General features: G+C 45.9%; 1 protein-coding gene across 3 annotated transcripts in view; it reads left to right on the top strand.

Moving 5' to 3' along the window:
- The window catches only part of ATG4B (autophagy related 4B cysteine peptidase), a 471,612-nt gene that overhangs the window by 219,344 nt on the left and 239,606 nt on the right, over positions 1-12,662 (top strand). The window lies entirely within an intron of this gene.

Raw genomic sequence — 12,662 nt, 5'->3', positions numbered from 1 at the left:
ACAATGTATGTATACATGTGGGTAAATATAGGCACAGAGGGGCCCTTTTACTAAGCCGTGGAAAAAGTGGCCCACGGTAGTACGAGCATATCTTTTGGGCGTATGCTGGGCCAGTTTTTACCGTTTCCAGGAAAAAGGGCCTTTTTTAAGGGGGCCGCAAAATAGATGTGTGACAAAATGAAAACCAGCACGCATCCATTTTCGGCCGGAGACCTTACTGACACCCATTAACTCAGCAGTAAGGTCTCATGCGCTACCCAGGCAGTAGGCATGCAGCGCTCGCCCACTGCCATTTACCCGTCAGGTAAGTGCCACACAGTAGAAAATAGAAAATAATTTCTACTGCATGTTTTCGGTGCACGCCAAATTCAGAATTACTGCCTGGGGCATGCAGTAACCGGTTGGTAATGATGATTTGGTGTGTGCTAGACGTGCGTAGGTCCTTACACGCTTTTGTAAAAGGGCCCCAGAGAGAACAGAGTGTTTACTTCTAAGCAGTTTAAGGGCAGCTTTATAATAAGTGCCTGCCTTTTCTTGTTGCCTGGCCATACTGTACTACTACTACTACTAATAGTGCTACTAACGCAGTGCTGTACACATTATATGCAGGTACTTTCTCTGTCCCTAGAGTTTTGTGTTTTTTTTTGTACCTGGAGAAATGGAGAGTTAAGTGACTTGCCCAAGATCACAAGGAGCTGCAGTGGGAATCAAGCCCAGGTCACCAGGATCAAAGCCTGCTGCACTGACCATTAGGCTACTCCTCCTTGTCCTGAACAAGTGGGTGTAGTCCCTTCTACTGGCAGATGGAGGGAGAGCAAATTGATCTTTTCCAGTGAACTCACTAGTATAACTTGTTGGTGTTCTATGGAAATTTTCTTAACCTCTAGCAGATGGTAGGTTGTTCAGACTGGTGCCTCTGGTCTCTGGCCTAGTACTCCACTCTGCTGACAGTGGCGGTACAGCGAAGTTCAGCCTAACGTCTGCTCCCAAATTCCCAGTTCCTGACTGGACTGGTTGGGTGTGGAGCATGGCTTAGCTGCCCAAGTCATGCTTCTTAGTGTCCACTGGGTAAAGCTTTGGTTCAGTCAGGGTGCAGGTCTCCATCCTCCTGTCCTCCTTGCTTGTACTCCCTGTTTGGATATTTTTCCCCTCAGGCTCCCCTGTAACTTCCAGGCAGTTGGCTGTGCCTGGTTAAGCTTTATTTCCTTGTACAGGAGATAAAGCTAATTAAGTAAAAAAAAAAAAAAAAAAAAGCATACCCAGTGAGTGGAAAGGATGGCATGCCAGAGCTCTGGGCCAAAGTCAGTCCAAACAGCCAGGCAGGCTTGCATGTTCTGGCCCTGTAGCCAGGCATACCTGCTGGCAGTTGAGCTGTGTCTTCTCCTTTTGCGATGGATCATTTATTGTTTGGAGAAGACTTCAAAAATGGACTAGGGGAGGATCAGGAAGGAGGGGGTGCAAGAGCCGTCTCACAGTTACCCTTTCACAGAGGCATTGGAACCCATGGTCCTAATGTCTTTGGCAGGAACAGCATGCTCCTTTCTCTCCTGCTGCAGTTTGTATGTAGCAGGAGCATTCACAGCCCCTACTGGGAGTTGGTGTGTTCCTCTCTTACCCACCACAGGTCCATCTGTGGGTGAGGGCGAGTCCCCTGGCTCCTTTTGGCTCCGGAGCTTAACCCAGATGGTTAAGCAGGTTCTGCAGGCAGAGGCTGGCCTCCCAACCAACAGTGGGGTCCAGCTATGACCCCATGCCGGAGGCCAAGCACTGCAGAGGGGACCAGTTGGCTTCTGTAGCTCCAGCTGGACCCCAGAAGATCTGGAGGGTCTTTCAGACGCCTCCACTTCAGATTGGATTCTGAGCAGGATTCTCTGAGACAGGAGGAAGAAGAGCAACCCCACGTGATCCTTCTTTTCCGATGAGAGGAGCTCTCTCACTTCATTTATGTAGTTTATAAACAGTTTATAAGCAGCTGGAGAATTTGAAGGTGGATAAAGCTCTGGGGCCGGATGGGATACATCCCAGGGTACTGAGGGAGCTCAGGGAGGTCCTGGCAGGACCTCTTAAAGATTTATTTAATAGATCTTTAGAGACGGGAGAGGTGCCGTGAGATTGGAAACGAGCGGGTGTGGTCCCGCCACAAAAGTGGAGACAGGGAAGAAGTGGGAAACTACAGACCGGTAAGTCTTACATCGGTGGTAGGAAAAATAATGGAGTCACTGCTGAAAGAAAGGATAGTTAACTTTCTGGAAGCCAGTGGGTTACAGGATCCAAAGCAACATGACTTTATAAAAGGAAAATCCTGCCAAACGAATCTCATTGACTTCTTTGACTGGGTGACCAAAGAACTGGATGAAGGACGTGCACTAGATGCAGTGGTGTGCTGGTAAATTTTTAACAACAGGCTCTCTTCCCGGTCCACCTCGGCGCCCCCCCCCCCCCCCCCCACGGCGCCCTCCCCCCCCCCCCCCCCACGTCCACCTCTGCGCCCCCCAAAATTGCAGAGCTGGCTATAGCCAGTGGGTGGGGGGGCAATGCATTACTCTTTCCAGGAAAAAAAAATTAAAAGATCCCAGTTTCCAATCTAATTCATGTTTAATGTGGTATAAAATGCCATAAATAAGTAAATAAATATGAACTTTTAATGTTGAGCACCTGATTCTCAAAGGGAACATATTCCAAACACTATAATGAAAATAAAATGATTTTTTTCTACCTTTGTTGTCTGGTGACTGTTTTTCTGATCATGCTGGCCCAGTATCCGATGCTGCTGCTATCTGTCCTCTTAACTCCGTTTCCAGGGCTTCCTTTCCATTTATTTCTTTCCTTTCCTCCTTCATTTCTTGTCCTCAGCTTCTGCCTATTTTCTTCATCCATGTGCAGTTTTTCTCCTCTCTTCCTTTTCCCTTATCTTATCTCCTTCCTCACTCTTTCCTCCCCTTCATCCATGTCCAGCATTTATTCTCTCTCCCCTCCTCTCCCCCTGCCCTCCATCCACCCATGGCCAGCAGTGACCCTCCTCTCCCCTGCCCAGCATGCACCCATACCCAGCGACCCTTCTCTCCCCTGCCCTCCATCCACCCATGGCCAACGACCCTTCTCTCCCCTGCCCTCCATCCACCCATGCCCAGCAGTGACCCTCCTTTCCCCTGCCCTCCATCCACCCATGCCCAGCAGTGACCCTCCTTTCCCCTGTCCTCCATCCACCCATGCCCAGCAGTGACCCTCCTTTCCCCTGTCCTCCATCCACCCATGCCCAGCAGTGACCCTCCTTTCCCCTGCCCCCCATCCACCCATGCCCAGCAGTGACCCTCCTTTCCCCTGTCCTCCATCCACCCATGCCCAGCAGTGACCCTTCTCTCCCCTGCCACCCCCTCCCGACTTGTTTCACAAATTCTCCTGCTTCCTCCCTCCCTCCCGATCCGGTCCCTCACCGACCCTACCTTTGCCATCAAATTCTTTGGGGCAGACAGTGTTGCCTGCCCGCTGCCATCGCTGACTTTCCTCCACCGCCCGATCGCGCTTCAAAATGGCCGCTGGGACTTACAGAAGTGTCGCGAGGCCGCCTCTGGAAGTCTCGGCGGCCATTTTTAAAGCGCAAACAGGCGGCGGAGGAAAGTCAGCGATAGCAGCGGGCAGGCAACACTGCCTGCCCCGAAGAATTCGATAGTCAAGGTAGGATCTGTGAGGGACCGTATCCGGAGGGCGGAGGGAGGGAGAGCTGGCTCGCCCTTTCCAACAACCGGCTCGCAAGTCCGGCCAAAATTTAACAACCGGATCTTGCGAGCTGGAGCGAGCCGGCTCCAGCACACCACTGACTAGATGTAATCTACTTGGATTTCACAAAGCCTTTGATATGGTTCCCCACAGAAGACTCGTGAATAAGCTGAAAGGGCTGAACTTAGGACCGAAAGTGGTGAACTGGATAGGAAATTGACCGACATGTGGCAGAGGGTGGTGGTAAATGGAATCCGCTCGGAGGACAGGAAGGTGAGCAGTGGAGTTCCTCAGGGGTCGGTGCTAGGGCCTATTCTGTTTAATATATTTGTGAGAGATATTGCTGAAGGGTTGGAAGGAAAGGTTTGCTTTTTTGCGGGTGACACGAAGATAGCCAATAGAGTGGATACCCTGGAGGGAGTAGAAACGATGAGAAGGGATCTCCAAAAGTTAGAAACATGGTCAAGGGTCTGGCAGTTAAAATTTAATTATATGAAAAAACTACAAACCTACAATATATTAACTTACTACCCAATGTGTTGCTTCTAAATCACATGTGCTCTAAAGTAGTGTGCAATAGTATATAATAGTTCTCAGACTTAAGTGGATGAGTTAAGCCATTAAACAGCTTGTAACATCACACTGATAACACCATCATCGCACTATCAATCCCTCCCTTCCTACCTTCAGAGAGCTGGAATAGGTGAAATACATAAAATAATGGACATGGTAAATATTCTCTAGTCCCAATATGGACGGTATGCCACTATAAGTAAATACTTAGCTCCTCTGTATCAGTTGTACTCCTTTACAGGTGCTAGGTGTACCAGCAGGTAAAATGGCTGCCTGTCTGTTACTTTTCTTATTTCTTTTTTTCTTTTTCTTTGCTGGTGCTCATGCTACAAAGCGGTGCTTAGTGTTAGTGGTGAACCCTTTGCCAATTCATTCACGCTCTCAACATGCTTGCATGTTTCGCCGTTAGGCATCATCAGGAGAATGAAATCTACATGTGAAAATGAAAATAAAAATAAAGGTAACTATTGTTCACTACTGTATAGCATATTATTGCTTCCTAGTACTTGCAAACTATTATTTTAGATATACTTTTTACTTGCACGTCATGGAGACTACAAGGTGACAATCAGGCCGCAGTCCCCTCTCAGATTGACAAACCGCCGGTGCATGTGCACTCAATACTTGTACTCATCGCTCTAATTAGCTCTCACATGTGTGTAACCGCCCACCAATCAATCGCTTTGTTCAATCCGTTAGGATGTGTAGTTCGCCATCTGTAAATATACTGAGCCTCTTTTCTCTGCAAATTAGAAATAACATTGCCTCCTTGCGGTTGCTCAAATTGCAATAATACAACAAGTAACAGATCTTCCTTCCGGTGTCCCATCAGGTCCCAATGCTCCACTAGGGGTGCTTCTTTCTTATGGGTATGGAGGTTGCTAAGGTGCTCACCTATACGTTGTTAGATCTTCCTTTTAATCTATCTAATGTACCATTTTGCACATAGACATTTGATACCATAAACAACCTGCACTGTATCACAATCAGTCCTGTATTGCAATTCTATTGTGCGGTTAGTTACCGGATGTAGAATAGATTTTGTCACCCATGCATATCGGCAATATAGACAACTGTTACATTTGTTGTGCCCTCTGTCATCTTACATAAGTACATAAGTAGTGCCATACTGGGAAAGACCAAAGGTCCATCTAGCCCAGCATCCTGTCACCGACAGTGGCCAATCCAGGTCAAGGGCACCTGGCACGCTCCCCAAACGTAACAACATTCCAGACAAGTTATACCTAAAAATGCGGAATTTTTCCAAGTCCATTTAATAGCGGTCTATGGACTTGTCCTTTAGGAATCTATCTAACCCCTTTTTAAACTCCGTCAAGCTAACCGCCCGTACCACGTTCTCCGGCAACGAATTCCAGAGTCTAATTACACGTTGGGTGAAGAAAAATTTTCTCCGATTCGTTTTAAATTTACCACACTGTAGCTTCAACTCATGCCCTCTAGTCCTAGTATTTTTGGATAGCGTGAACAGTCGCTTCACATCCACCCGATCCATTCCACTCATTATTTTATACACTTCTATCATATCTCCCCTCAGCCGTCTCTTCTCCAAGCTGAAAAGCCCTAGCCTTCTCAGCCTCTCTTCATAGGAAAGTCGTCCCATCCCCACTATCATTTTCGTCGCCCTTCGCTGTACCTTTTCCAATTCTACTATATCTTTTTTGAGATACGGAGACCAGTACTGAACACAATACTCCAGGTGCGGTCGCACCATGGAGCGATACAACGGCATTATAACATCCGCACACCTGGACTCCATACCCTTCCTAATAACACCCAACATTCTATTCGCTTTCCTAGCCGCAGCAGCACACTGAGCAGAAGGTTTCAGCGTATCATCGACGACGACACCCAGATCCCTTTCTTGATCCGTAACTCCTAACGCGGAACCTTGCAAGACGTAGCTATAATTCGGGTTCCTCTTACCCACATGCATCACTTTGCACTTGTCAACATTGAACTTCATCTGCCACTTGCACGCCCATTCTCCCAGTCTCGCAAGGTCCTCCTGTAATCGTTCACATTCCTCCTGCGACTTGACGACCCTGAATAATTTTGTGTCATCGGCGAATTTAATTATCTCACTAGTTATTCCCATCTCTAGGTCATTTATAAATACATTAAAAAGCAACGGACCCAGCACAGACCCCTGCGGGACCCCACTAACTACCCTCCTCCACTGAGAATGCTGGCCACGCAATCCTACTCTCTGCTTCCTATCTTTCAACCAGTTCTTAATCCATAATAATACCCTACCTCCGATTCCATGACTCTGCAATTTCTTCAGGAGTCTTTCGTGCGGCACTTTGTCAAACGCCTTCTGAAAATCCAGATATACAATATCAACCGGCTCCCCATTGTCCACATGTTTGCTTACCCCCTCAAAAAAATGCATTAGATTGGTGAGGCAAGACTTCCCTTCACTAAATCCGTGCTGACTTTGTCTCATCAGTCCATGTTTTTGTATATGCTCTGCAATTTTATTCTTAATAATAGCCTCCACCATCTTGCCCGGCACCGACGTCAGACTCACCGGTCTATAATTTCCCGGATCTCCTCTGGAACCTTTCTTAAAAATCGGAGTAACATTGGCTACCCTCCAGTCTTCCGGTACTACACTCGATTTTAGGGACAGATTGCATATTTCTAACAGTAGCTCCGCAAGTTCATTTTTTAGTTCTATTAATACTCTGGGATGAATACCATCAGGTCCCGGTGATTTACTACTCTTCAGCTTGCTGAACTGACCCATTACATCCTCCAAGGTTACAGAGAATTTGTTTAGTTTCTCCGACTCCCCCGCTTCAAATATTCTTTCCGGCACCGGTGTCCCCCCCAAATCCTCCTCGGTGAAGACCGAAGCAAAGAATTCATTTAATTTCTCCGCTACGGCTTTGTCCTCCTTGATCGCCCCTTTAACACCATTTTCGTCCAGCGGCCCAACCGACTCTTTGGCCGGTTTCCTGCTTTTAATGTATCTAAAAAAATTTTTACTATGTATTTTTGCTTCCAACGCTAATTTCTTCTCAAAGTCCTTTTTTGCCCTCCTTATCTCCGCTTTGCATTTGGCTTGGCATTCCTTATGATCTATCCTGTTACTTTCAGTTGGTTCTCTTCTCCACTTTCTGAAGGATTGTTTTTTGGCTCTAATGATTTCCTTTATCTTACTGTTTAGCCACGCCGGCTGACGTTTAGTCTTTTTTCCCTTTTTTCTAATACGTGGAATATATTTGTCCTGAACCTCCAGGATGGTGTTTTTAAACAACATCCACGCCTGATGCAAGTTTTTTACTCTGCGAGCTGGTCCTTTCAGTCTTTTTTTCACCATTTTTCTCATTTTGTCGTAATCACCTTTTCTATAGTTAAACGCTAGCGTACTTGATTTCCTAGTTTCACTTCCTTCAATGCCAATATCAAAACCGATCATATTATGATCACTGTTATCAAGCGACCCTCGTATCGTTACCCCCTGCACTAGATCATGAGCACCACTAAGGACTAAGTCTAGTATTTTTCCTTCTCTTGTCGGCTCCTGAACTAGCTGTTCCATGAAGCTGTCCTTGATTTCATCAAGAAATCTTATGTCCCTTGCGTGTACAGATGTTACATTAACCCAGTCTATATGCGGGTAATTGAAATCCCCCATGCCAGGTTCATCTTGGGGAGATGAACCTGGCATTCGATATTTCAACATCTCTCCCAGATTACGTGATCTAGTATATGCAAATAGGGGTACAGTGGGAATACCATGCAACTGCATCATCAACCAATGTCTCTTTATGATGTCTTTAATCTGAGATACTCTAGTAGAGAATGGCAGTACACAAGTAATCATATCTTTATCGGTAGACCTATTATCCTTAGGTTCTAACAGCCATAGTCTGTGAGTATTCGCAGCTCTTTTATGTGCTCTATTGATGGTTCTCCTTGGATATCCCCGCTGCACGAATCTTTTCCTCATGTCATCTGCATGACGGAGGAAACTCTCTTTGGAATCACATAACTTTCTCACGCATAAAAATTGTCCAAACGGAATAGCTTCTTTTTGTGCTAATGGGTGAAAACTGGAGTAATGTAGTATCTCAAAAAAGATATAGAGGCATATTTTCAAAGCACTTAGCCTTCCAAAGTTCCATAGAAACCTATGGAACTTTGGAAGGCTAAGTGCTTTGAAAATATGCCTCATTGTGGAATTAGAAAAGGTGCAGAGAAGGGCAACGAAAATGATAAAGGGGATGGGACGACTTCCCTATGAGGAAAGGCTAAAGCTTGGAGAAAAGGCGGCTGAGGGGAGATATGATTTTTATTTTTTTTATTTTTGTTACATTTGTACCCCGCGCTTTCCCACTCATGGCAGGCTCTATGCGGCAGGCAATGGAGGGTTTAAGTGACTTGCCCAGAGTTCACAAGGAGCTGCCTGTGCCGGGAATCGAACTCAGTTCCCCAGGACCAAAGTCCACCACCCTAACCACTAGGCCACTCCTCCACTCCACTATGATAGAGGTCTATAAAATAATGAGTTGAACGGGTAGATGTGAAGTGTCTGTTCACGATTTCCAAACATACTTGGACTAGGAGGTATGCGATGAAGCTACAATGTAGTAAATTTAAAATGAATCGGAGAAAATGTTTCTTCACTCAACGTGTAATTAAACTCTGGAATTCATTGCCAGAGAATGTGGTAAAGGCGGTGTATATTTTTGGGTCTGTAAAAAGGCTTTGGACAGGGGAAGCAATAGATTTTCTACCACCCTGAAAAGAATTGCGTGTTCCGTGTAACTGACTTAATTACTTTGGCCCCATATCTGCTCCGACTGTCTTACACAGGCTGAGAACTAACGAGCTCCATAATCAGTAAGACACCCAGAATTCAGTTGATATAAGAAAATAGTTTATTAGCATTAGCATCAGTATGTTACCCAAAGCCAGTACAGTCAATAGGTATTCAAATCTGGAACACAGTGGAGCAGCGCTTCGCGACATACAACAAGTGCAGTCTGTCCTCACTCTTCAGCCTTCTGCCATCTCTCTGCCCATAACCCAGAACAGTGCCCTTTTTATACACTTATGACACAATTCATTCCTATGGAACCTTACTTTCTTACCACCTGTCTCTGCATATTATCAGTTGATCATTATATTTCCAATTTCTAAGTATCAACATCCCCACTAACAATGCGTTCACATGTCTATAACTTCAACATCTGTGACAATAGTGAGCTCACACGTTAATAGCTTCTGGGCATCAACATCCTTTGATTGCACTGAGTTCCCATGTCTCCAAGTCCCCCTTCAGACCCCCTGGATGTTCCGGTTTTATGTCAGTCTGACCCACTATGGTCTGCCTAAGCCAAAACATCTTTGCTCCCAACTTTTTATTACCGTCCTGTTAATTTCCTTGTGCACCTGCTGTTTTGAGAACAGATTCCGGCCCCCTGTCAGCTTAATTCAGCTGCAGTGACCTAATTCATGTCAGAGATGGTTTTTGATTTTTAGAGGCCTAGCTCTTAGCTGTAAGCCTGAGCCCTTGGCCTGTACTTCACTGAAAGCAAGTGACAGCATATTTCTACATTCCCCTTTTGCCGGGCCCCTAAGGGGGGGCCGGAACATGTGACTTCTAGTAGGTGGCCATCCATTCCAGAGGGCTCCTAGAGTTCTAGAGCCCGATGTGGGGATATGTATACCAGGTAACATGGGTGGCCTGACGTAGTGAGAAACAAGGCAATAACAAGAGTCAGCATGTGGGCGCAAAGATATGTACTGAATGTGATGCAGCACTAAGATTCCCCTTTACCATAACCAACCCAAGGAATCTAACTATCCTATAACTACCCCTCTGGGGCAGAGTGAAACTTGGAAACACAAGAATTCTGCCAAGTCTATTTGTCATTCAATAAAATCAACAATGTTGCGTACATATAATTGCAATCAGCTAATAGGGTAACCACTAGTGTGCAATTAGTGAGAGACAAGATGATAGGATGGTGAGGTCCTGGCATTATCTGGGGTACAGTAGGTACAAGTATAGTGGACAAAAAACAGATTAGAAAGAAAGTGGCAGTCATGATTAGTGTTGCTTCAATTATTGGCGTACCCGGGGTAAACTCTGGTGGCCCCAATTTGTCCTTCTCCTGCAAGGTAAATAGAGTAAATTTCGAAACGTTGACTTCCTATCTCCCTAATGAAAAACCAAGGCCTCCAGCCACTGTGGACAACATTATATGTTACCAGCCAAAAGTCAATTAATTCTCCTGTTTCAAAGCAAATTAATGGTGCCTTTGCCTGTTCTATTCTTACAAGGCCACACCACTACTACTACTATTTAGCATTTCTATAGCGCTACAAGGCGTACGCAGCGCTGCACAAACATAGAAGAAAGACAGTCCCTGCTCAAAGAGCTTACAATCTAATAGACAAAAAATAAAGTAATCAAATCAATTAATGTTTACAGGAAGGAGGAGAGGAGGGTAGGTGGAGGCGAGTGGTTACAAGTGGTTACGAGTCAAAAGCAATGTTAAAGAGGTGGGCTTTCAGTCTAGATTTAAAGGTGGCCAAGGATGGGGCAAGACATAGGGGCTCAGGAAGTTTATTCCAGGCGTAGGGTGCAGCGAGACAGAAGGCGCGAAGTCTGGAGTTGGCAGTAGTGGAGAAGGGAACAGATAAGAACGATTTATCCGTGGAGTGCACGGGAAGGGGTGTAAGGAAGGACGAGTGTGGAGAGATACTGGGGAGCAGCAGAGTGAGTACATTTATAGGTTAGTAGAAGAAGAAGTTTGAACAGGATGCGAAAACGGATAGGGAGCCAGTGAAGCGACTTGAGGAGAGGGGTAGTATGAGTAAAGCGACCCTGGCGGAAGACAAGACGGGTAGCAGAGTTTTGAACCGATTGGAGAGGGGAGAGGTGACTAAGTTTGAGGCCAGCAAGAAGCAGATTGCAGTAGTCTAAACGAGAGGTGACAAGGGTGTGGATGAGGGTTTTGGTAGAGTGCTCGGAAAGAAAGGGGCGGATTTTACGGATGTTGTAAAGAAAGAAACAACAGGTCTTGGCGATCTGCTGGATATGAGCAGAGAAGGAGAGAGAAGAGTCAAAGATGACCCCAAAGTTTCGAGCTGAGGAGACAGGGAGAATGAGAGAGCCATCAACAGAAATAGAAAATGGGGGGAGTGGGGAGGTGGGTTTGGGGGAAAAAAGAGAAGCTCAGTTTTGGTCATGTTTAATTTCAGGTGGTGTTGACATCCAGACAGCAATGTCAGACAAGCACACTGAAACTTTGGTTTGGATGCAAGGTGAGATATATGTCAAAAAACATCAACTATATGCCTATCAGGGCCCTTGGTCCATGTATCAAGTAATGCTTCACACAGTATCCGGTATCCCAGATAGGGTCGTCGTCGGGGGCAAGGTTCCAAGGTAAGACCCACGATAGGGGTTGGGGTCTATTGGCCTGGGTCATGCAGTGGAAAAGTACCTCCCTAAAGCAGGAGGATTAAATAAAGACAATATAACAGCCGAGTAACGGTAAGGAGAATAGAGAGGGTAAGCAAGAGTATATAGTAACAATAAATTCAGTAGCAATCTTCCAATAATCTAGGTCCAGGTGATTATAGCTATGTAACATTAATGCATATACTGGAGAAACCTGTGAACCTTTTCAAATACATAAAAGATTAGTCCCAAAGTCAAAATTAGGAGCACTGTAAGAACAACAATTTTTAGCACAATTTTTGGAGTACAAAGTTTAGTGTCCTCTTGTGTGTTGCTCTGAGCTTCGGACCAACAAGGTGGACTTGTGTCACAGGGTTCCAGTGGGAGATTGGCAGATGCAGGCTCAGTAGTAGGTTCGCTGGAGGTCAAATCGACAAGGGTGAGCACTGTTTGATGGGCAACGTTCAGGTATGGTGGCTTCTTCCTGATAGATACTGTCTGTGGTTGTCAGCTGCTCGGTCATGGGACAAGAAGTTTTAGTCCATCAGCATAAAGTGAAAATACCAGAGATTCCGTAGATTAGAAACTTCATGGTAAAGATGCTGGAGACGAGCAATTTCAGGGGCATCAGGAGTAATAAATTCTGCTATTAAAGTTTGTATATTCACAATTCTGGCTTGTAAGTCAGGGATACGTCCTTCAGGCATAGGAATCAGGTGAATAAGTGGTGGTGGCGGAGGCTGCAGGAGCGGTGGCAACTGCGGAACTGGTGGGGGGGGGTGGCTGGTGGTGTATTTGCGGTGGCGAATCTGGAATCATCAGTTGGTTTGAAAAGGTCAGGATCAGGGGCCTTGTAAATGCAGATATCTTTTAGGTGGACCCAGGAAGTGTGGTCTTGTAACTTGACTGCAGTAGCCGACAGGGCTTC

The sequence above is a fragment of the Microcaecilia unicolor genome, chromosome 10 (genome assembly GCF_901765095.1).
Source record: "Microcaecilia unicolor chromosome 10, aMicUni1.1, whole genome shotgun sequence".
Taxonomy (NCBI): Eukaryota; Metazoa; Chordata; class Amphibia; order Gymnophiona; family Siphonopidae; genus Microcaecilia; species Microcaecilia unicolor.
The sequence above is the reverse complement of the archived record's forward strand: the minus strand, read 5'-3'. Positions and strand labels throughout refer to the sequence as shown.